Below are 26,059 nucleotides of genomic sequence, written 5' to 3'. Positions count from 1 at the left end.
TCATCCCCCTTTTTTGTGGGGTACCTTTGAGTGTGTGTTGACTCCTGATGACCACCTGAACTAGTCACTGTGGTTTTTTCTAAAGTGGGTTGTCATTTCCTTCTTCTTGGAGCTAAGGGAGTGGAACTGGTCCAAAGTTATCCAACTGGTCTCATATCAGAGGTAGCACTTGAAACCAAGCACTTGGTTTCCTGGTTTCTACCCTGGTGCTTGAATCATTACACCAAAACTTTCAAATCTTCTCTAGATGATTATGAAAGAGGCCTAACTTCCTTGAGTTGAAATTGACTCATGAATACTTCACGTGGGGTATTTTGACTGCAGTACAGAAATGAGTTGCTCCCCCCTGTGCTCCATTTTCAGCCTGGGCACCCCCCTGTACCACTTTTCCAACCAAAACAGGTGAGGGGGGCTGCGTGTGGCTCCCCATGCCCTGTTTTGGCTGCCAGAGACACCGTGGGCCAGTCCTTTGCTATTTCCAGGCCAGATTTAAGCACCCCATGGGCCAGATCCAGGCCATGGGCCTTGAGTTTGACACCCCTGATCTAGGGAATACTCTAGTTTTCCTGACAATTCTTTATCCAGATCCAAAACAGGCACCATCCTGTATGTGCAGCTGATTAGTCTGGCTTAAGCAAAAAGTTCTTCTCCACATAATAAACTCCCAGTTTTCTGTATCCTGTACAGAGGTGGATTTATAAACTGTACAGATGCAGATAGATAACTCAACAAGACGTCCATAACAAAGTACATTTATTGGTTCATCAGGTATCCTCATAACTCACATTTGTGATGAAGTTCTTCTTTAATGACCAATCCTTTGCATATCTGCCTTGTAGTAAAAGATGGTTATCTCCTAACCCATCTCATAGCAAGAGAAAGAAGCTGCCATGAGTTAGAGAGTTCAGGCAAAAGTGAGGAAAACTTCCCCAACCCATCAAGGGTCAATTCAGTGACCAATCAGGATTACAGATGTGGTCACGTGACATGGGCTACATTTCCCAGGATACCTTTAACTACATTTACCATGATGTATTCCCTTAAGGGGACAGCTCATAATTCCTAAGTAACTATCAAATTCCCATAGACCAGTAGAAGGGACATACATTAATCATTTCAGAATGATGGCAATATGATTTTAAACAATAGGAAATTACACAACTTTTGTTCATATAAATCCAGTTTCCTGTTCTGTTTTTCTCCCTGATCAGCCATCTTCCTGATAGCACTCTCTCTCTCTGTGTGTGGAAGAAACAGGTTAATCTGGTAAAAGCAGCATTGTGTCATCCCAATACAAGCTCTGACCCTTTCGGATTGGCATTGCAATATCACATGCAAAAGAAGCAGAACCTGCAGTGTGATGGTGCAATGTTACATTTATTATTGTGATGGTAGCAGCAAAAACACGTGAACACCCATGACTTGTACTGTGGAATATGATTGGGGTGGAGAGGGTATAGTATATTCTCTTTCTAATTTTACTTAGGCGACCAATTGCTTATAAACTGTTAGAATGTTGTTTAAGAATAACACTGTTTAAATAGGATAAAGCTGGTCTCTGTTTAAAGATACAGAAATTCATTCTTATTTATAGAATAATAGTTTACTTTTCCACCAGGGCTACTCTCCCCTTCCTTTCCTAGAACAATTCATCTCCACTTTCCCATTCTTCTTAGCTTTATGCCTTGTATAGCTTTATGCCTCCCTTGTAAGGAATTACCTGCCATGACTTTGTAGGTTGCCCTTTCATCACAGCATGATCATGCCATGGGATACGTAATGACAGAGGCAAAAGCAGTTGAACATCTAAACATGTCCAAGCCAAACTCCCACTTTGTTCCTACTAACTCCAGTAAAGCTCTTTTAGTGTACTTGTTGCTGGAAGATAGATAATAAAATGTGAATTCTAAAATAGCCTCGTGGTACATTGCTTCAATATTCATTCCGAGGCATTGTCATTGGCAGCACTGATTCAAGGATTTAATCTGGATGGAAATTAGAGCTGGTAGTCACAAAATATTCAGTCTCTCTCACTTCGGCATCCTGAAATTTCTTCATTTGGAAAGAAGAAATTGTTTGATTTTTTTTTACAGCACCTATGAAAAATTCACATTCTCTTAAGCCAGTAGCACTGTTTCTTTGGTTTACTATCTTATGCAATGGCAGCTGAAGTTCATAAATTGTAATTTATGGCATAGCGGGTTTGTGGTTCCAAGCCATTTGTGGTTTATTCAACCAATCAGTGTGGTTAAGGTGTTGGTCTAGAACTGATGAGACCCAAGTTCCTAATTCACTGTGGGAAACAAAACTTATTGTTTTCACAGAAACTATAAGAAAACATGCTAGCCTTTGAAGAAAATACATTGTACAGTATATATTTATAATCTCATGAGCTAGGCTACAGCTTGAGAACTGTACGTAGGAAGGCCTCCGCTTTGCTAGAAACTGGTTTTACCCAGATTCTGCTGATATGATAGTTACTTCAGAGACAACCCCTAGGAACTAGGACTACAAAAGGTAATTTGTAAATAAGGACAGGGGGCAATAGAATTAGAGTAATGGGAGATGTAAAAAGGGGTGGAAATAATGTTTAAACACTTTAAACACTTTGGATAGATTGTGACGGCATGAGTACTAAGCCAATGAGGAAAAGGTGGGAGGTAAATTTGTATTGGCAATATAAGGGAAACATTGATGATTTAAGGTATGTCTACTATAGATTTGTGTGCATAGTACACCCTCTTTGCATAGTAGTAAATAAAATTACCATTGTTTTCTCTTGGGAGTTCTGGCTGGTGTCTATTTGTTTCAAAACTAGACAACAAATCCCACATTCACTGCCAGCATGGAAGCTCCCTTGGTGACTTTGGGTTAGTCATTCTCTTTCAGATCAATCAAATTCTTAGGAAACTAAACTAGGAGGAACGACTGCTATGTAAATAGCTTTCTCCAAGGAGATAAATCTAACATATAAACTAAAATAAAATTCACTTCAATTTACACAAATTAAGCCGTTGCCCACGTCCATATAAAACTCTGAAATATTAATGAAAGGCTAAACTTCAAATCCATTTTACAAGATCCTTGGTTTGATTCAGTCAGTGAAAAATCTGTCCAAATTCGGTCCAGTCAACTTCACAGTAGTTATCAACTATAAAGAGTATCAGACCCTCGGGGTATGGAGATCAGATCTGTTCTTCTCCAAGCACCAATTAAACAGGTAGGCTAGGATTATGATTAAACAATGGCTAATGACTATTGTGTGAGATAGTTCCTACAACCATCAGCTATCATCACTTCTGGTTAGTAAATAACTAACCCAAATAAACATACAAGCTCTATTCATAGCCATTCAATGCATTTGGATCAAATTAGTATGTCAATGGCAGCAGGCTGGCACCTATTCTGGCATTAGCTGAGATGTAATTGCTTTATTGCTGCTCTCCTTTCCAAAGCGCAGAATGCCTAACTATTTTGACCTGTTTGTGGGACAAGAGCTAATGAAAGTCTTTCCCTTCATTTCTCTCCCAGTTCCCCCTTCTCCCACATCTGGATTTTATTGAAGCCTATTCAGCCATTTATCCTATCAGAAGAACATGTACCCAGATAGATAATTTACTTTGTTTGTGCTTCTTTGAATACTGAGAACAGCTTCTGACTTGTTCCTTAAACCAATTTTGCTACTGGAAAATATTGCTATTTTAGTTAATATTCCTTTAATGTGCCCTTCACCATGCCTGAAATGGTATAGGTTTTCTGTCTGAGAAGGGTTGGAGGTCTCAAATCTTCTGTTATAGTAGAGCAGCTCAGCTGACAGCATGAGAGCTCGGATATGCCTTCCTCATTTCAATTATTGGCTTCAAAAAGCATTTACCAGCGTTGTTGTTCTCAGCTACATCAGGAAGGAACCTGATCTCTCTGAAGCAGACACTTGTTAGCTGTTTCCCAGCATGGCAATGAATTTGTCCCACCCACTGAGAAAGGAAAAAAGGAGGTTTTTGTTGAGGGATTGTATTATTTGGCACGGTGTGAGGCTCAAGGCACAATAATATATCCCGCTATCATTAGTTGTCATGCTTCTGATATTCAGAAAAAAATTCTCCTTGTTTGGTCTTGAACCTGTGATATGGCTTGGTCCAACATTATTTACAGATGTTGTAGTTATTGAAAAGGCAAGCAGGACTATTGACCCACTGGATATTTGCCGGAACCAGTAAAAATTGGGAATGGAGGTTGTCTTCGTGGAGCATTCCAAAGAATAGTCGATGCCAAACTCCTCTATCACTGCTGATGCTGGCCTCTGGACAATGGTATACAAGTCTTCACCTATGAATCTCCAAAGAAATTGGAAATGGTCAGTACACATAGAAATTATTTAGATTAACACAGACCATGCTAGAATGTGGTGATAAATGTGACTTGCCATATTGAAAGTCTTTTAGCAGCCCTTCAAATTCCTTCGATGGTGGGGAGCCTAAAATTAGCACTCATTTTCCATTGCAGAGATATTTTAGCAGCAACTCTACTCCAGAGGCTACAACCAACCAGCCCTCTTCCTTCTTCAGTGATTGAGAAATTAATTAGCATTTTCACATAGCAATAAATGGTCAGATTAATTGCTTATGGATTCTCTGTTTTACCTTTTTAAACTATTAATTTGTTTGCCATTCTGCATTTGTGGCTCATTCATTATATTACTAAAGTAATTTAAAAGCTTGCAGAGCTATAATGTTTATTACAGTTCGCAATAAAAACCCCTTTAATTGTGTCTGGTGGATTCAAGGCAACACAAAGAGACAAAAAAAATATGGAATTTTGCCACTGCCTTCATGGGGAAATAAATTGCTTCCGTGACTCATTTTAACTGGGTTTTCTTACATTAAAATCCACCACCTTTAATATTGTTACAGACTTTTGTACAGTCATTGGATTAAAAAACAAACAAACCCTGCCTTTGTATCTTAAGATGTCTATGCGATGCAAAAGTCCATTTAGAATATTTTATACTATATGGACTGATGAAACAAAACTGAAAAATGTTGCTAATTGTCTTCAGGGCTTCCAGAAAAGAATAAGTACCTTTGAATCGCACAAAACCAACAAAAGCAATGAAGTCTCACAGGTTAGAGATAGACTTCAGATCTAAGGGGAGCACAATTTTAGTCTATGCCGGTTGTGATACAAGCAATGATTTTTGTTAAATTTGTTTGGATAAAGGATAATTAAAGGGTGCACTAAGGATCACACACTAATGCCTGTCTGCTTTCTCCGGAGAGTTTGCTAGAAGCATTGGATGGATGCTTTTGGAATGGGATGCAGAACTATCTGAACCTTCTATTTGATCCGAAAGGATCCAGGGTCAAAGACGTTTTGTAAATTTTCCTGCTGCCGCTGAAGCCCACTTGACTAAGGCAAAAGGGATGAGCGTGGATATTCCATTTTCAACCCGCTTCCACTTTTTTTGAATTTAAAATCTGATAATCCCAGCAACCCTGAAATGAGAAATCATTTGTTTTTTCAGACTGCATTCAAGTTTTGGGTGGCTTAATCAGAGAGGACAGTTCTGACAAGATTCTTATCCCAAGACTTTCTCATATTGGTTATCTAATCTTCGTCTCCTGCCCATCCAATGCATTTCTCCACATCCTGGAATTGGGGTGTTAAACTCAAATATTTCTGCTGTGTCTGACAGTCTGAATAAATTGCAGTTTCGATGCTCTACCAATTAGTTCCTCATAACATTATTGATTTACTCTATACTGAAAAGTCTATATTTCTAAACGATTAAAGAAGAAGAAAGGAAGATGGGGAAGAGATAATTTACTTACATAAAATTGTTCCTGCCAAAGAAAGAAGAAAAGCAGTAGACCCCATGTGTGCCAAGAGCGGTCTTTCTGTCATGCTGCTGATGCTGAAAATCTCTTCTTTCTCCTTCATGGGGACACTTTTATAAACCCATTTCTCTTGCCTGCACACATATCTTACTCTCATAGTGACCCCTGGTGAAAATGTCAGAAATTACAGAAGAAGTTCCTTTTTCCCCCCCACAAAACAAAAAAAATGTTCTGTGGTTGATGTTGAGCAACTCAAGACTATAAACAAAAAGAAAGAACCTTTCACTCACAACCAGGATTGCCACTTCCTTCATCCCCTGTGCTTTCCATAATAGGCACGCATACAACATTTAGGGTCAAGCACTTTTCTCAGAATCTGGAATTTGCTCAAGAAATTTATTTTATTTTTAATTTTTTATTTGGTTTGTCAATTGCTTACAAGATAATAGGTATAAGTAAAAACATAGTCATGAATACATGGACACATATAAGAAAAATAAAAGAAACAATAGGACAAGGACAGTAGGCACGTTGGTGCGCTTATGCACACCCCCTACAGACCTCTTAGGAAAGGAGTGAGGTCAATAGTAGACAGTCTAAGGTTAAAGTTTTTGGGGTTTGGGGAAGAAACCACAGAGTCAGGTAGAGTATTCCAGACATTGACTACTCTGTTGCTGAAGTCGTATTTCCTGCAATCAAGTTTGGTGCGATTAACTTTGAGTTTGTATCTATTGTGTGCTCTTGTATTGTTATGGTTGAAGCTGAAATATTCATTGATAGGTAGACATTGCAATGTATGATTTTATATACTAGGTTGGGTTAACAACTCTTAATGCCTTTTTGGCTATGTAGTTACAGTGGGCTCTAGCACTTAGATCATTAGAGATGAGTACTCCAAGATCCTTGACAGAGCCTGGATCATCAACAAGGTCTTGACTATTCAGCCTGTATTTTATTTTCTGATTTTTTTTGCCAATATGTAAGACAGAGCATTTATTTGTTGAGGTTTGAAGTTGCCATGTGTTTGACCATTCTGATACATAATTCAGGTCTTTTTGAAGGATAGCAGTATTGTCTGTGGTGTTGAATAGCTTTACATCATCAGCGAAGAGAACGCAGTTGCTCTTAATATGATCACAGAGGTCATTTATGTAGAGTATGAAGAGAGTTGGTCCTAAAACACTGCCTTGGGGGACACCACTGTTGACAGGTACAGAATTTGATAGGACGCTCCCAATTTTGACCATTTGTTGTCTGTTTGACAGGAATGCTTCTATCCAGTTACGCAGGTGTCCAGAGATACCATAAGATTTTAATTTTAGGAGTAATTTGTCGTGTACCACTGAATCAAAAGCTTTACAGAAGTCTATGTAGATTGCATCTATTGCTTTGCCCTGATCGAGTTGTGTAGTCCATATGTTTTTGCAGTGTAAGAGTTGCAGATTACAGGATAGTTTTTTTTCTGAAACCAAATTGTTTATTAGAGAGTAGGTTGTTTGTCTCTAAGTGGAGGATAATGGATTGGTTAATAATTGATTCCATGACTTTACAGGTGACGCGGCATAAAGAGATTGGTCTGTAATTTTCAACTAGGCTGGGGTCTCCCTTTTTGAAGATGGGGATAACCGTGGCTTGTGACCATAGTTTTGGCAAGGAGCTGGTCCTGAAAGATTTTTCAAAGATTATGCTTAGAGGTTCAGCTATGGCAATGGGTAGCTTTTTAAAGAAGTAGGCACATATTCCATCTGGTCCGATAGACAGAGATGGTTTTAGATTGCATAGTGCTTTTTCCACATTGTCTTCTGTATTAGATCATTGTAGTTGTCTGTGGTTCAACTAGTAAATACTTTGCATTGCTGTTTACAAATACTGAGCCAAAGAATGTGTTAAAGAGGTTGGCTTTAATGGTGTCGTCATTGCAGTCTTTACCATTAGGCCCTTTCAGGGGTGGGACGGACCTTGAGTCTTTTAGTTGTTGTTTACAAAATTGTAGAAAGCACAGGTGGAATTGGTGCATAGAAGGTTTTCCTCTTGTTTAATGTGATAATTGGTGCATCCAGTCTTTATCTGGTGGCATAAATTTTTGTATCAGCTTTTGAAGTTGGCAACATAACCAGGTTTGTTTTTCCACCAAATCCTCTTTCAATCCTCTTTTTGGATTGAAGCTTCCTTATTGTTATGGGTAATCTTTTTTTTCCTGGTTTTTGGAATTATTATTGGTACATATAGTTTGATGACTCTTTTGACTTCAAGTAAAAATATGTTGTAATGGTCTTCTACAGTATTGCATCCAGTGAATAAAAATTGCCAATCAAGGGATGAGAGATCCTTATCTATAACATCGTAGTTGCCTTTTTTGAAGTTATAATTGGGGATCACATCGTTGTGTTGATTTTTGTGTGGATGTATGTTGAGACAAAAGTCAATCATGCTGTGGTCACTGTTGGAAAAGGGTTCTTTAATTTGTATTCTGGAAATTGAATTCAAACTATTGCAGAAGATGAGATCGAGGCAGTTGTTAAGTCTAGTATTGTTGGTTACTAGTTATAAATTATATTTAGAAAAGGAGAAGGCTGCTGTGGCATTTTTCATGGCTCTGGAGGAACGAAAGGCCAAGCTGTATCTGCTGATATCCCTCATTTATCATAACTATGAAGGGTACAGGAATGCTCTGACCTCTTCTTATTTATTTGTTTCCAAGTAGCTATGCTATGTTGCATCAGTGTGAAAGCACATCTCCTCATTTATTACATATGGCATATGTATGGCAAGCATCCAAGCAAGAAACAATGACAAAAGTCATCCCATGTTGTTTTCCCTCTGACATTTAAGTATTAAATATGCACAGTGTCAATCCCTTGCACACACGTGCATACATATGCTTTACATACTTTTAAGAGTAATTTGGAAGAAGTGCTTCAGATCTCAGAAGAGTGAGAGCCCAGCATCTCTCTGGTACTCATTAAAATAACTTTTGTTTTCATGCTTCTATACGGACCTAAATAAAAGTTATTGCTGCTTTAAAAGTTTATTAACTTTAATGAATTGGCTTCAGTAATCTATATGTTTAGATAAATGAACCAGGTTAAAGCTCAGTAAATTGTAGATAGATTTTCAAGCTGTACAATTGCTCGTGCCAAGAGAAGAGAAGGCAAGGCAAGAACCATATCCAGAGCATGTGGCTGAACTTTTAGAATTAAAAATGATTAGAAGCAGAGGAATAGCTGTGAATTGGACTCAAAAAGGGAAAGCCTGGGAATGTCATAATCTGAAGGACATCAAGACCATGTCCAAAACATTGATTTTCAAAGCCAGAAGAATTGGACTTAAATTTTCACAGTGTAAGTTTCTTCAAGGTACCATCTTCTTCAATGATTCCAGACCTTCCAGAAGAATGGAGGACTCCTCTGATGTTTCCCTCCTAGGTTTAGCTCTCTCATTCACAATTAATCTCAGTTACTTTTTGAGGACAGGACAACTGATACATCTTATATAAGGTGATATAGATCTTTAATGTTCACCCTAGTAGTAAATATTGCTGCTTTATAGCAGATGGCTGCAACCAATTGACCTCGGCTAATCATGGAAAATTAAGCAGGGTTGTATCTGGTTAATTTGAATGGGAGGCTACCAAGAAATCCCAAGGCTATAGGCCAGAATGCCGCCTTTGGTCCGATCTAAGTATAGTATATAAAATCATACATTGCAATGTCCTACCAGTCAATGAATACTTCAGCTTCAACCATAACAATACAAGAACACACAATAGATACAAACTCAAGGTTAATTACACCAAATTTGATTGCAGGAAATATGACTTCAGCAACAGAGTGGTCAATGTCTGGAATACTCTACCTGACTCTGTGGTTTCTTCCCCAAACCCCAAAAACTTTTACCTTAGACTGTCTACTATTGACCTCGCCCCTTTCCTAAGAGGTCTGTAGGGGGCGTGCATAAGCGCACCAACGTGCCTACCGTCCCTGTCCTATTGTTTCTTTTATTTTTCTTATATGTATCCATGTATTCATAACTACATTTTTACTTATACCTATTATCTTGTAAGCAATTGAGAAACCAAATAAAATAAATAAAAATAAATAAAATAAACAACTATGGTACCTACAGCTAAAACCCCAAAAAGATGACAACCATTGCCCTATTGCTACCCCACCAATGAAGATTTGTCTCTGCAATCCATACCTGGATTTGAGGAATGTCTGCTATTCTGTCTTTGCGGTTCCTTAATAAGGGCTTACTCTGTCTTCTCAACTCAGAGTAGCTGCCACTGGTGGTTTAGAGGAACTCACATCTGTAATCCATAAATTACAGGATGTTAATGTAGACCATCATTAACTGGATATAATTTCATAAGTATTTTAAGACTGAAAAGCCAGTTAAGTCTAATGGTGAAGGCACCAGCCTAGAAATTGGGAGACTGTGAGTTGTAATCCTGCCTTAGGCATGAAAGCTGCCTCAGTGACCTTGGACCAGTCACTTTTTTTCAGCCCAGCTCACCTCACAGTAGGGAAAATAGGAGAAGAAAAGAGTGTTTGCTATCTTGAGTTATTTTTAAAAATAATAACAGTGCAATACATCTAATGAAATAAATATTTTTCATGAAAATGGCCATATACTTGTACCTGGAGAATTTCATCACACTCTTAAAAATCATAGACACCGAAGGCATATATGTTAAAGAAAGCCCAATCTTCACCCATGTGATTTTCCAACAGAGTTGGAAAAATGGTTTGAAAATACAGTTGGATTGTATGGAGGACAACAGTCCTCAGGGAAGCATAATCTACCACCATCACCTTTATCTCAAACACTGTGATGAAATTCATAGCATCCAAAACAACTTTTTATTAACAGAAGGAGGTAAGGGCATCCTTCAGAGCATGGCTTCTGGCATTTGGAATACCCCTCTGATACCTTTGTTCTGAGAACCATACTGAGATAGCCAGTGGGTTTCTGGATGCAATTCAAGGAGCTGCGTGTTGTTAACATAGAATAACAGAGTTGGAAGGTCTGCTAATCCAACCCCCTGCTCAAGAAGGAGACCCTATACCATTCCAGACAAGTAGCTTTCAGACTCTTCTTAAAAGCCTCCAGTGATGGAGAACCCACAACTTCTGAAGGCAAGTCGTTCCATTGGTTAAATGTTCTCATTGTTAGGAAAATTCTCCTTAATTCTAGATTGCTTTTCTCCTTGATTAGTTTCCATCCATTGTTTCTTGTCTTGCCTTCTGGTGCTTTGGAGAATAGGTTGACCTCCTCTTCTCTGTGACAGCCCCTCAAATATTGGAACACTGCTATCATGTCTCTCCTGGTCCTTCTCTTCACTAGATTCCATGTCCAGTTCCTGCAAACGTTCTTCATAAATTTTAGCCTCCAGCCCCCTGATCATCCTTGTTGCTCTTCTCTGCACTCTTTCCAGTGTCTCAACATCTTTTTTATATTGTGGTGACCAAAATTGGGTGCAGTATTCCAAGTGTGGTAAAGCAATATTAATTCTTCAGGTGATCTTGATGCAGCCTAGGATTGCATTGGCTTTTTGGGGCTGCTGCCGTATGCTGTTGGCTCATATTTAAGCGATTGTCCACAAGTTCCCTCATAGAGTTCCTGGTATTGAAGAAGCCCTATTTATAGGATCACCTTTCTCCAATTATCCCTGCCTCTTTTGTAATATTTGACATGGTGAGCATGCTCCAGTTCCCTTTGGTTAACAATGCTATCTTCTCAAATCCCAGAAGTGTGCCTTCTCTGTTGCTGTGTCTGCCCTGTAAAATACCATTCCTGCAGAGCTCAGGGTGGCCCCTCTCTGCTCTACTTTAGAAAAGCATTAAAAGCCTGGCTGAGGTGTTTTGTGACCTCACTGTGTGAAGATTGATGGAAGATGGCTGAAACTGGTTTGTTTTTCATATGTTTCTTCCACAGCTTTCTTTAACTGTTATCTCTTTTCCATTTGGATTATTTGCTTTTACTGAGTTCTTGATGTAAACCCCTTTGAGTCCTTCCATAATGGTGGCCCTTTAAATGATGGATGAAAGATGATTGAATGTGGGTTTTTTAATATGTTACATCCAAAGCATTCTTTAATTGTTATATCTTTTCCATTCTGATTAATTTTATTTTATGAAATTCTGATATAAGCCACCTCCAGGGATGGGATTCTCCTGGTTTGGACTGGTTCGGGTGAACCCCTAGCTCCAATGATCAGCGGGTTCCGAACGGTTTGCTATGTGGGCCTACCTGCCCGCCTCTGTGCTGTACTCACCTATTTCCGCTTGGCTGATTCGTGTGGCAGAGTGGATTGCCGCGCCTCAGCTGTGTTACTTCCCCTGAAGTAACATCGAAGGTCAATAAATTTAAAAGTGTGCAAGCTCACGCAAAGCACACAAGTGCACACAAAGCGTGTGATTAGCGAACCAGTTGTTACACCAGCGGCATTCTGCCACTGGCCACCTCTAGTCTTTCCAAATTGGTTGAAAATTAAAATAAAACAATAAATTAATATGAAATAAAACAATAAAATCTTTCCAGCCTCTCAATAGTAGCTCCACCCTGGGTCATGTGATCAGGAAGAAGCTGGGATTAAAAATGTAAAAAAAAATCAGTAATGCTCCCAGTTGTTGCCCAGCCATCTTACTATAAGAGAAATATTTTTCACAGAAGTCCCTGGCTGAATCTAGACCATTTTTCCCTACACCAGATATGGTCCTGTTCTTTTCTGGAAAACTAACTGCTGACAGGCAGAGAGATAGAGTCTCTAAATATTTTATATATTTTACTGCCACTGTTTATTTCCAATATTTTACTATGGTAGAGTTCTAAAAAATAAAAAAGCAGGGAGCTTGGGAAGCTGTTAAAATCTTTCTAATATAGTTTGGCCTAGAAACTTTGGAAAAGTTTGAGGACACTAGACGCTGGAGTTTTAGGCTTTAAAAAAATAGTGTTTATTGTAATATAAAATTTGCATGGAAATATAGTTCGGCAGGGAATGGGGAAAGTAGTGCAAAATAGAAAAAAAAGGAAAAGGGAAAAAAAGTGACTTCCAACTCTTTTGGGTGCAGTAGACTACAAAACACAGTCACAACTTCAACTTTTTTGCTTTATATCTCCAATGAGTGCAAGCAATTTCTATAGCATCAAAGCAGAAGTTTTAAGATAATGGTCAAAATAAAAGTGATTAATTAAAATCAATAAAAGAGCCACTTAAAAGAAAGTGGGAAATGGCTTTCCCAACCCTATCCAAGCACTTGTGTTTGAATGGCAACTGAATATTTGAAAATCCTAGTGGAAAGTTGTTTTTGTTGTTTTGTTGTTTTGTTTGAGGAAATGCCATTTTATGAGGTTAAAAAGGGCTGGGGAGGAATGTATGCTCTCTTCTCCCATCTTTGGCTTTGCAACCAGCCGAGCAAAACAACAAATGCCATGCTCAGTCCCGATATGCAAGAATCAGGAGATTAACCTCTCTTTTTTGGCATGGGATAAACATGATAATTGGCTAATCACTGCAGGTCAAACCAGTTGCAAAGACTCATCAAAACTGGACAACCCTTTTTAATCCTACTGTTATCTCTAGCCGATCCAGTTTTTCCAAAAGACAGAGATGTAAATGGGACAAGCAAACATGCCAAGAGCAGTCCATCTGCTTTTTATGATCTGCAAACAAGAGATCTCAGTTTCCAGGATTTATTTAGACACTGAGAAGTTTTGCCTGTGATACCTAGATGACACAGATTGTCTGCCGTATGTACTTTTAAATACTTAGGTTGCCAGGAGAATCTCTGCAGATTTTCTCATTTCTTGAGCATACTCTGTCCCAACCGAATATCCTCTCTGCTAAGGTAACCAACTTTTTTACAATGAAAAGAAGGACACAAATAAATTGAAGAAAAAAAGCATAAAGCCACTTGCGTGCGGTGCACTCTTGTATGTGGCACACTCTCTCAAAACAATTCTCCTGTGTGGAGCGCATGCGTCTCACAATTGCCTTTCACCGCACCGTACCGAGCCTTGACGAATCGTCATGTCAAATACAAATACGTCACATCACGTACAACGGATTGGATCGGCATCGATCAAATGTGGAGATTTACAGGTTAGTCTTCAAATATCAAAAAGGAGGACACGTAGGAGGACACTTTTCAAGAGAGGACAGAACTTACAAAAAGACGACTGTCCTCCCTAAAGGAGGACGGTTTGTCACCTTATCTCTGCACAAATTTTGGTCAGCCATGGCAAAATCAACAATGTGCTGAGTCAGAAAGCACTGCAGGGATGACATGACAACTTAAATTAAGGTTCCGTTTCTCGGGAGAAATCATCTAGACAGTTACTAGAAGGAAGCAGACAAAGTTTTTGTTTCCTTTTATTGTTTACTTACTTAATCAATTTATATATAGTTCCCCATCTGAACGGTGTGGTGGCCTAGATGTGGAGCTCTTACCTCACAATCAGGAGGCTGTGAGTTCGATACTAGTTAGTGGGAGATATTTCTCTCTTTGGATGTAAAAAGAAAATATCTGCTGCGAACTCCGCATAGGCATCAGGAAGGGAATCCAGCCAGTAAATGCTCAGCTCCATTCAGTCGCCCTAACTCCGCCCTGATGCAAGGGATTACAGGGTCATTAAAAGAAAAAATATATAGTTCTCTATCTCAACAACTCTGAGTGGCTATATAAATTCATTAACATAAATTATAGCAAGGTATATTTTGTTCAAAGTAGTTCCACTTCATTTTCACCTCCAATGCCAGCCCAAAATAACCCACTAGCATTGTGTCCACTGAGCAACCTCGGTTCTCAAACTCCATTGTCTTTCTCTTGTTTCTTTTAATTTCTACCTTCCACCTCACCCCCCAAACTCCTGCACATATCTTGATTCCCCCAAGCAAGCTGATACTTCTTTCTCGTGGGTGTGGCACAATTTTGAATACATAAAATTAGCACTCTAGGAGTGAGTTTCTTATTAGCATGTAACATGATTTTAAAAGTTGCTGCCCCAATTGTTTACAACAATTTAAGTTTCACAGTACAGAATAATTAGCAACATGGAAGTAGGACTGTCAGTTTTTCCTTTAAGAGCATCTTAACATTTGAGTATTTCCAAAGAAAGCTTTTATTGCCTGATTAATCTTGCTACCCATGACATTTTAGGGAAGGATCTGATGATATAATCATCCACTTGTAATCCTCCCATTTTTTCTCTCAGTGCTTCTTTCATCATATTCCTTCTAGAGAAAATCCATGATTCCAGGAAATAAATATGGAATTGAGTGGATGGAATCATCACTGCTGATGAAGTTACTTAGTTTGGGTAATGAAACATCTGCAACAAAACAACCAACCAGAGAGTACCAAAGACCCCTCATTTCAACCCTCAATTTAGTTTAGTTTAGTTTAGTTTATTGTCATTGCACCTCTTACAATGAAATTAAATACCATCTTCAGTGTACATTATGACTATGAAAATAAACACAAATACACATCCTTCACATTCTACACATTGAATTGAAAACCCCTGATATTGCATTAATATTGCACTATACAGTAGAATTCAATAGAGTTACTGCCTTGTGATAGAAGTTACAAATATTCTCTATTGTTGTAAAGATGGAATTGTTCCTAGTATTTCAACAGTTAACTGAAAATTCCACCATCTGCATTACAATCTTCATTGCTTTTAAGTTGGTATTTAATTTTGTCTCAGTCTTGATTCCTGGCAAATGTCTGGACTGATCCCTGCAATTTCCTTGACAAGATTTCAGAAGTGGCACAAAAATGCCATAGCAAAACCTGTAATGAGAAATTCATACTACAAGGCAACATTTTACTGAAATCAAGCAGTTTCTCATGGAAAAATATGCAAAAATTTCTACACAAAAATGGATGATGACAGGTACTGGAAGTTTTTGGCTGAAGTTATTGCAGCCAAAATATGAGAAAATCAGTTATTGAATCTAAGAGATTTTGATTTGGCCATTGGATTTGTTCTTCATTCATTCTTTTGGAATCACTGTGTTTTTACATGTCTCATTTTTGCTTCAGATTCAGCTGACAGAAAGATAGTTGGAAAGTGTCCTGTAGAATCCTCTGGTACAAAAGAGAATTCATGCTTACTTTAGTGATGGCAAGTCTTCCAGATACTCAGGCATCGAAGCATCCATAAACTATGTCACTCCATGCTTGACAGGTGAAAGACGATATTATTATGTAATATGGTGTTTGGTTTCCACCATACAAAATGACACCTATATAACCTGCCTGTGCTCCCCCTCCCTTGTTTCACATTTGATTTATTTGTGCATAGAACATTTTGTCAAGAGTCTGGAGAGTCATCCAGGTGTTATTTAGCAAATCTGAAAGGAGCATCAATGTCCTTCTTAGCAAACCATGGAATATGCCTTACTACTCTCTCCTTTTTCAGAGATCAATCTGAGTTTTTCTAATGGTGGAATCATGACTACTGATTTTAGCCAACCTAAGTGGGGCCTGTACTCAAGATCCAGTGTAGTAGTTTGGTGTAGTAGTTAAGGCATCAGGCTACAAACTAGAAGAGAACTACAGTCCTACTTTGGGCCCAAAACCACCTGAGTTACCTAGGGCCAGTCATTCTTTCTCAGCCCTAGGAAGCTAGCAATGTCAAACAACTTTCAAAACTTTCAAAAAACCTTGCCAAGAAATCTGCAGGGACTTGTCCAGACAGTCGCCACTGATTTGAAGGCACAAACACACACACACACAGATGGCGGGGAGGGAAGAAATTTAAGCTATTGGGAAAGAAGCTTTAAGTTAGCCTAATTGAAATGAGCAATTTCCAGAATCAATGAATGACTCAAGGTGGGGCCTGCAGATCCCTGGATACTATTTTGTTATAACTGGGAGTTCCTACATGACTTTATGACTCTTAGACTGGTTTTGAGAAGACAAGGCTTTTCTCAATATCAAGACTACATCCTTGACTGTGTTTCATTGCACCCACAGAGTCTTAGTTTTGTAACTTTTTCCAGACTAATAAGCTTCAATTACTTTTTAAAAAAAAACAAAGATCTTCAAAAAAATTTATTTCAAACAAGGACATGATGTAGTTCTAGAATCTGTATGGCAAAACTGTCTCTGTGATGAGAGGAGTCAAAATCTATGAAATTTATATGGGGCAGGGATCATTCAAATCTGTCCTGTTTAATGAATTGCTCATACCTCTGGCCATGGTTATATCCACTGAATTGAACTGACTGAACTACTGTATATTTGGGGATCACCTTTGTGGAAAATACAAAACTGATTCCATGCATAATGCATCAGAATATTAAATTTCAAAATTATATACATAACATATTTTTGTGCAAACATAGTATCAGTTTCTTTCTGATGTAATAAACATAAGCAAACTAGCAAGGAAGGACAGCCAGGGTTTCAACAGATAAGATTTGAGTATCAGCAAGAGAGGAAATAGTAACCATTGGTGCTGATTGCTCATGGGACAATTTTCATTCTAGAGGGAATTGAAAGAGAGTGAAGAATTTGCAACATGGGAAAACCTTAATAATGAGATTTCTTTAAGGATCCATAGGTAGCAAAGAAGGAAAAGGGATAGAAAATCAAGGGACTTTTGCTTCTTTAAAGATGAGTCTGCAGTGCACACATCTGCTAGATTAATGTGTGTGGGGTTTTTTTATAGTGTCCTGTGTGAATCTGGACAGTTAATTCAATAAACCACTGTTCTATTAGCCAGCCAAGCAAACACAATCTGAAGTTTTGAAAGATGCAGTAAACCTTACATACATAGTTTTCTACCTCCAAGCTGTAAATGTCAGGCTTCTATTCCTTAGTAGATAAAACAGGCTTTACTTCTGCTGTACCTACAGTAACCCTGCAGTGTTTTCTAGTGCTGGAGATTTGAACAAATCTGCCAAGACTAGGCATTCAGGTCTGCACAGAGCCAGCAGCTGTTAAGGAACACACCCAGCTGGCCTATAGATCTTTCTGCAGAAGTGGCTGATTTTCTTCCTTCCCACTGATCCAGCAGACATTCAGACCTGGAGCAAAAGGCAGCAGTGTCTCTAATTCTATTTCTCTCTCACGCACACACACTCTCTGTATTTGCTTTGTAGGTGCAATACAACAAGCAGGCCCTATACTTGACATGGAGTGAAAATATGTATTTGGAGCATCAGCCTAACTGAGCAATAAAGCACAGTGCATTGGTAATATTTTCTAGAGAGGTTATGTCATCTGCACCAGATACAACCAGGAATCCAGTGTTATCTTAAAGACAAACACAATTGCTTCTTCATGAGCTTTCGTGAATCACAGCTTGCAATATCAGATGCATGCAGTATTGTCTTGGGAAAGGAATATTACAACATAAGTGCTATTGCTCAGAGAGGTGGGGAAGGAAAGGAATTGAAGGGAGAACAGCAGGATAGAACTGCTTTAGGCAGTGGCCAAAAATGGAGCAGTGGTGCAGAAAAACTTGACTTTTATACGCTACCATTCAGCTGATTTTGGCTGCTGTCACACAAAGGCTGATGTAAAATTGCTTTGCCAAACGAAAGGCTTCCTGTTGTATGGTTAAACAATCTGGATCAGGTTAATGCATGGTGGATAATTTATGGAACAGCGGTGTAAATTATGTAAGTGTGACATACAGTATGTTAATGTAAAATACATAAAACTTACACACACATTGGGTAAATTTAGATTTAACAGCCATTTGGCTTTACTGAACCCCTTTCCTCCAATTAGCTTGTAAAACTAAGATTTTATTGACCTTGACAAAGTGGTTTTTGTTGCTGATTGTATAATGGAGTTAAGAAGCTTCAGCAAATGATAGCATGAGTCTGGCCTTGTCTGGCCTTGGAAATGACACAGGAACAATCCAGTTCAGTACTTGGAAGAGAAATCACCATGAAATATCAGGTGGGAATATGAAGTGGGAAATGGAAAAAAATCCAAAAGCGGGAAATGGCAACCCACTTTTGTGTTGTTGCCAAGAAAACCTGAAATATAACAAGAACTGAGTTTAACTTGAATGAAACTTGACCATTATGGCTATGAATGATTAAATGAATATTGGCTTTTAAATAGATGCACATAGTTTGGGATGATGTATTTTCTAGCTCCAAGCTTTCAAAGATCGAGTAAGTGCACTATTGAGTGCATATTTATTGTCCTTGTTATTTTAGCCTATCTCTGCTGAAACATAGCTCAAACTAGTAAAAATGCTTATATTGTCTGTCTGTCTGTCTATCTAATCTTCTACCTATCATCTTTTTATCTCTCCTTCTCTCAAATATTTCAATAAACATAACAGCAAAAGTTGCATTTTCATCTGTTTGCATGCAGAAAATTTGAATTTATATATTGTATATTTAAGCATACAGTTGATACAATAACACAGCATGCACCAGTGATCCCTTTCTTAATATATTAAGATTCAATATAGTCTAAAGTACATTGGGACAATATTATCTACTGTATGTAAATGATTAAAATCTTGGCTTTCTGGCAAGAAGTTTAAAAAGCTTTCTTTTATACACTTGGATTTCAGGCTACCATTAACTGCAAAGGAACATACCACTAAAAAAAATCTTAGCAAGCTAAAAACACTTAGAATGTAGTTTTTGAATTAAAAAAAGAAACTTTAAAAAACTAAGCTAAATAGTAATGAACAATAATCACATTATGGTATAAATCATTGTATAAAAATAGCAAAGCAGAGCATAAATTTTTTTAAACAGAAATTAGCAGTTGGGGAAAAATTCAGGAAAGAGGAAAAAAATGAGAGTACTAAAACTTCTTGTCCTGTAAAGATTTCTTTTTTCCTTTTTTGTTTCCCTTTTTTAATTTTTTCCTTTTTTAAAATCATGTTTTCACTTTAACCTTTGCCCTAATATAAAGTTTATTCCTCTGTATGTATATGCATTCCTTTCTTTTTTCTTTTTGGTTTTCATTTTGTTTTGTTTCTACGTTCCATTTGAAAGTGCTTTATCTCTTTCCTGAATTTTTAAGAAACGGGATAGGAAGAGTACTGACACTTTTGAACTTTGGTGTTGAAAAAGACCCCTGAGAATATTGTGGACCACAAGAAAACACACAGATGCATCACTGAGCAAATCAACCCAGAATTCTCACTTGAGGCACGAAGGACCAGGCTCAAATTAACCTACTTTGGGCACATTATACAAAGACCCAACTCTGTGAAAAAGGCTCTAATGTTGGGAAAGGTAGAAGGAAAGAGAAGAAGAAGAAGATGACCAGTAGTAGGATGGATGGATTCAGTTACTGAGGTGATGACTGCACCATTGGGAGACTTGAAATAACAAGGTAGGGATGGATTGCCTTGGGAAAAAAATCTATGTGGTCGCTAGAAGTCAAAAACAACGTGTTGGTACATAATCAATTAATAATAAATCACCCCTATGCTGGATACACTCTTGCTGGAATAGTAATAGGATAGGAAAGAGGGATGCTGCTGCAGTGCTCTGGGATAATATTTGAAGATGTGAAGTCACCTAGGGGAACCTGACATTGAAGAAAAGCAGATTCCTATGGACATGAACAACATTCAATGGCTTAATAATTTCTCTCCCTAGCCTCCAGAAGAATGATAGCTCTGCTGAGGGTTGGAGGGCTCCCTAATTTAGAATGTTCTCTCCAATGCAACCAGGGATTATTCTTTGAAGATTATAAGGATTGGGGCTCTTTTCCTACTTTTTTTAAAAAAATATGTGTGGACCAAACATGGTTCTCTTTTGGTTTGTAATTCTTCATTCTTTGAACATGCCCAAGCTGTCTCTAGTGTTTTTAATCCACACTGAAAGGCAGGATATCTTGCAATGTAACTATATTTGAAAATTAACTTGAAGCTGCTTTGTCATGTATATAGAATGTCTGTGTTTTTAACACAGGTTGGCTACCTCTTCTTGTTCAGCCCTTCTTCTAAGCCTTTCATGTGAGCCTGCCACACTTAAAAATCAGAAGATGGGTCTCTTCCTTACAGAGGCGATAAGATTCAAAGGAATATTCCACTTAAGCACACCCAAGAGAGAGAGAAAGAGGGGGTGGTAGTGCTTTGTAACTTTTAGCATAACAGCCTTGCTTTTTTTCTTTCAAGACTGACCTGGTTCAATTTCTTAGCATCAATTTTTCAGCATTATATCTAGTAGGCTTAGTATACTTAGCATGCTGGTTTACTTATTGAAGAGATCATAATTACGTGTGTTCATGCTCTAGATTCAACCATAAATCAATAAATTACATTTGGGTTTAATATGGTGTGGAAATCCTACACCAAAGATCTTCAATTCATAATGCTTTCGATATAGTGAATATATAGCAAGAGTTACCAAATCTGGGTTGCAGTTCCTACATCAGAACAAATAATTTTGTGTTTCATTTTCCTGCCCATGTAGTAGTGATGGGGTACACAGTATTTATCTATTTTAGAAAATTTATATTGTATAGCTATTGATCTTACATACCAAATGGCTCATAATAAAAGCACATAAAAACAATGATAAATATCCAAAGCCAAACTGTGTCTGAAACCAGCAAATAACCAGCAAATAACCCATACATCTTTTTGTTATCATATTGAAGTATTCTCATTATGTTCTTTTTCATTGTTTATTTTATTGCTCTATTATTTTACTTCTGTTTACACTCTTTTCATTTCTTCCTTTTTATTGTAGTGAGCTCCCTAGTGTAGCCCCTGTGAGCTAGGTGGCAAATAAATTTAACAAACTAAATAATAGAGAGATATAACACTCCAAAATAGCAATAACAACAACCATTGGATTCCAGTTTTACCTGATCTCAATGCTTGAAGAAGAACCACTTAGATAACCCAGATATGGTGGCCTTATTTCCACCTTGCTGCCTTCCCTAAGCCTTCCCTAAGCCCTAATCTTCCCTAAACCCTAATCTTAACATTAAGCTTTAATTTTTGGGAATTCGGGGGGTTTAGTATTGGATTGGGAAAGGCTGATCTAATTTATACAGCAATATATTTATAAAGCAATCTCATAGTAAAATTGGAGTACCTCATTCTTTGGAAAAGAACTCTAAATAAAGATGAGCCTTCATGGCAGTAAGAATCTAAAAAAACCAATGGAGATATTTCACCATGGTCGGGACAGGAACATCAATGTTTAATCTCTTTTGTATTTTTTTTTTCAGATAGGGAAGTGAAATGTTGGATTTTGGTGCAAAACAGAAGAAGTGGCTGGCAAGCAGGCAAGTACTGTTTGGCTACACAGTTATTAGTAGAAAGAATGGATGCTGATTGTGAGTACCCTGTCAGTGCTGTACTCACAAACATCTAAACATGTCTATGCCTGTAGAAACCAAAGAGCATTTTTAAAGCCGAATCAGAATTTGGAGATGGAAAACTCGTTGTCTGGAACTTTCTTGGGTCTAAATGTTAAGTGTGTTTAGTTAATCTGGTCTCAGTCTGACACAGCAGGCATTTTAATGCTTTTGGAAGAAGCCTGCTGTGCTGGTGAGAAGGCTTGTCACACTTTTTTTGATATAAAAATATTCATTAAAGCTGCCAACTAATGGGAAAATAACAAGCAGGAATGTTGTTTTTTTTAATCAGTTGGATCAAAGGATAGTAGGTAATACTACATATCTTCACAGTAGTGTGGTTGATGTCAACACTTTTAAAGGCCCAGTCACAGAGAAACTGTTAGAGAGCCCCTACTTTTGAGGAAGTTGTTAAGTTTTGGAGCAGGTGTCAGCCTATTTTCTGTGAGTGGAGTAGCAAGGTGTACTTGTGGGAGATATGGCTTTCTTTCTGAGAGATCTTTCAATGTTGATTCGTGGATGGTTATCTCCATCCCAGTGCTGTATCCTCTGCTTATGGTGAAATTAGGCAAGCAAATAATCTCCTCTCCATGCTTGGAAAAGCATCTTGTGATAAATATGTGGGAAGATGGCAGGTTGTTGTTAAAAATGCAGGTCTGAGTATTAATACCTAGCTTTTTACTGGAGTTAAGATACCAGTTAAGACAATGGAAATGGTTAAAGCGATGGGTGTTGCTGTGGTATGTACTGTAGGGTATCACTTTAGGATATATTCAAAAATACCTGAAATCTCATACAAAATGATTAGAGCATTCAATTTAGTGGTCTAATAGGTATACATTCAGATCTTGGGAAGAGCAATTTTATACTAGAAATACAGGTACATTACATGCCAAAGCTCCAAGCTCTTTTCTCCAGAGGCCAAATGTCTTCTAGTCAAAAGGAATGCAAAAAGGATAGGGAGGGAAAAGTTCAGCCAGAGATCTTAGGAAATGTGTACTGAGAATTGAATGCTGGTAAAACAATAATTCCAATTATTTGGGGAATGGTCAGATCTTCAGTTGCATCAGCCTCTATCTTGACTATTTTGATTACACCTTACAGACACCTCTGTTTGTGGTGCATTTATACACCAGACCTGGCAATTACTGAAAACCTGAGCTAAAAGGGTATATTGCTATATTCTTTGTTCTACTTTGTTTGAAGAGCGATTGTAAACTTCTCTTTCTCTCTTTCTTTTAAATAAGGGTAATGCAATAAAAGGACTGAAGGGGTTTTATCTCCACTAAATTGACATAAGAGATTTTAAAATTTCTTTTTGTTTGGCATTTGAGGTCCATGACTACTACAGCAGTGTCATAAAATTAGTGAGGTGCAGAGAAGCTTTTAAATTCTGTTCCTCTGCTAAGCAAATAACAGGAACTCTGTCCTTGATTTAACTTTTAGGCATTTTTATTTCTGCTATAAATTATCTTGAGGAACTGCAGGGAACAAAAGGTAGATTAAAAACAGATAAAGCAAAACACACTTTGGATATACATACTGTACTTACATACACACACACACACACACACACACACACCTTTAGAGTTTCTAGGTACATATCAGATATTTTAAAGAGATTTGGAAATAAAGATTTAAACACTTGGATCAGGACATCCCTTAGATTTTGGAAAGTGAAGAAATAATTTAGCAATCAAACCATAGTTGAGACCTTACTTTTGTTGAATATCAATATGGTTTAAAGAACTGGTAGGTCTATCTTTAACAGACATATATTGTATATCTGTCAGGAACAAAAATTCTATTCTAGAATCTTTAGGGGAAATTGCACAGCATAATAGTCTTTTTTTTTAAAGCTATTAAGATTTCCTTAAAATTTGAAGACCTTTAGATCTCTAAGCCCTGATTTTTGGCTTTTGACCTGTCTACACACACACACACACACACACAGAGAGAGAGAGAGAGAGAGAGAGAGAGAGAGAAAGAGAGAGAGAGAGCATTGTAATAATGCTGACTCAAATGGAGTCTTTTCTTGTGCTAAAAGCAACATTTTCTTCTTTGACATGATAATGATCTCCTATTTTCTGTTACAGCAACCAGGCTGTTTCACCTTACCTTGACTTGTGCAAGCTGTCATCCGGATGCAACAATATTTTGCCATGAAGATCCCTGCTCCAAAGTCACTTCTCTGTATCTCCCTGGCTGATGGCAAATTAAAAGTTTGTAAACAAGTTCATATTCAGGCACTGCACACTGGTACCTCTTGTGTTAAACTGGTCTTTGCGATAGGAAGAAAAAAAAATCTGTTTAAAGACATTGTTGCAAATGATGCTTAAACCAGCTTTTGTAAACTTATTTTCCGTACATTCACATGTACAGAAGATTAAATGTACAAGTGTATGGTGCTAGACTGGTACCAGGAAGACCAAGTGTAAGTGTACCCTCAACCATGGAAGGTCCCCAGGTGATTTGGGACACTCTCTTTCGGCCCAGGCTATCTTGCAGATCTGTTGGTTGTAGAGAAAATTTAGAAGAGGCAGCATTAAGTAAGCCGCCTTGATTCCCAAACCCGAACTCATTCCCCTTTCTGTCCTCAATATAATTGGACTGGATGATGGTCTCTCATTGATTAGACTTAACAATTTGCTTGGGGGGAAAATCACATCCTAATCTTCTCATCAAGATGTGAGACTGAGACTGAGATGGATGATATTTTAATTTGATAAACAAACAAAATGTACTGAAATGAGTGAATAAATGTTTTTGTTTTTTGCTGCATGAAACTGCAGCCCTCCAAGTGAATTCTAATCTAAAACTGTTCTTATTGTCAAGATGACCTAAGAATGATAAAATAATGTCAATGTTATAAATATTATAATATATTATAATAAAATAATGATAATAATGATAAAATCCCAGGTACTTTAATGATATTTTAAGGCATCTTAAATTAATGTGCATTGTCCCAATTTACACGACGTGCATTTCCTCTTTTCAATATCATTTTTAAAACTTATTTATTTGATTTCTTTAGTCATCTCAACAAGTGATTCTGAGCAGTGTACATCATAAAGCATAAAAACAAACTGAAACAATTTGTTTCAAATCATGTTCGGTATTAATATCAATAAAGCAGGTTCAAGGACTGCAAGTAGCCAAGTATTTTTCTTTGCTGGTCTCAGTCAGATGACAGCCTACACCAAGCTTGTAACTGGCCTAAGATGACATTTGTAATGTTTCTCACTCACCCTTCTCTTATTTGCCAATCATTCTGTTCAACCTTATTTTGTTTTACAGGCTTTTCTCATAAATGAATAAGTTCATTATAACTTCATGTCAAGTTCATCAGGGTGTTTTCAGTATAACTTCATTTTGTGATAAGAAAAGCTGAATTCTGTTTTTTTATTTCCTGAGGGACTGGGAGAGGAAAAGAAAAGAAGGAATGAAGTTCTGCAGGGTACTGAAACCTTCTCTTGCCCCTTGTGACCTTCCCAAATCTTACTCAAATCAGCCCATTGTTTTCTGACATTTTATTAGGCAGACCAATTAGGCTAAGAGAGCATGAGGCAGATAAACAGCTATAATCATCTTTTCCATGTTACAAGCATTGTAAACTTTAAAATATCCCATATAATTGGACCAGATGGTGTACTGAATACCTCAATATATTCCTTATCAAAAATAAGGAATTTACTATGCCACAATAAACACAAGCAGTTTTATCTTCCAAGTGCCTTATGAATCTATCATAGCAGGTCTTCCTGGCCACATTAATGAGTTTTCTGGGGGAGATGACAATAAGAACTTCATCACCCAAAGAGTTCTCCCGGATAAACTTATGAGGAAATCATGGAGGCACACAATGCACCTTCTTTGGAGCCTCCACCATCACACACTTGGCATGTT

At 37.7% G+C, this 26,059-nt stretch overlaps 2 long non-coding RNA genes across 2 annotated transcripts; one reads left to right on the top strand and one right to left on the bottom strand.

The window, feature by feature from the left end:
- Window positions 1–2,359: 2,359 nt before the first annotated feature.
- Window positions 2,360–5,937, bottom strand: LOC148132399 (uncharacterized). Its single transcript, XR_015747954.1, has 2 exons — window positions 5,829–5,937; window positions 2,360–4,326 (listed from the first exon to the last, which is right to left on the bottom strand). It is a non-coding gene; the product is annotated as an uncharacterized LOC148132399 (long non-coding RNA).
- On the top strand, window positions 4,220–24,963 carry LOC148132398 (uncharacterized). Its single transcript, XR_015747955.1, has 3 exons — window positions 4,220–4,354; window positions 22,022–22,078; window positions 24,247–24,963. It is a non-coding gene; the product is annotated as an uncharacterized LOC148132398 (long non-coding RNA).
- Window positions 24,964–26,059: the final 1,096 nt, after the last annotated feature.

This window comes from Notechis scutatus, chromosome 2, assembly GCF_049901735.1.
Source record: "Notechis scutatus isolate UNSWTSFEM ecotype Mainland chromosome 2, rNotScu1.2, whole genome shotgun sequence".
Taxonomy (NCBI): domain Eukaryota; kingdom Metazoa; phylum Chordata; class Lepidosauria; order Squamata; family Elapidae; genus Notechis; species Notechis scutatus.
This window is presented reverse-complemented; position numbering and strand designations above follow the sequence as displayed.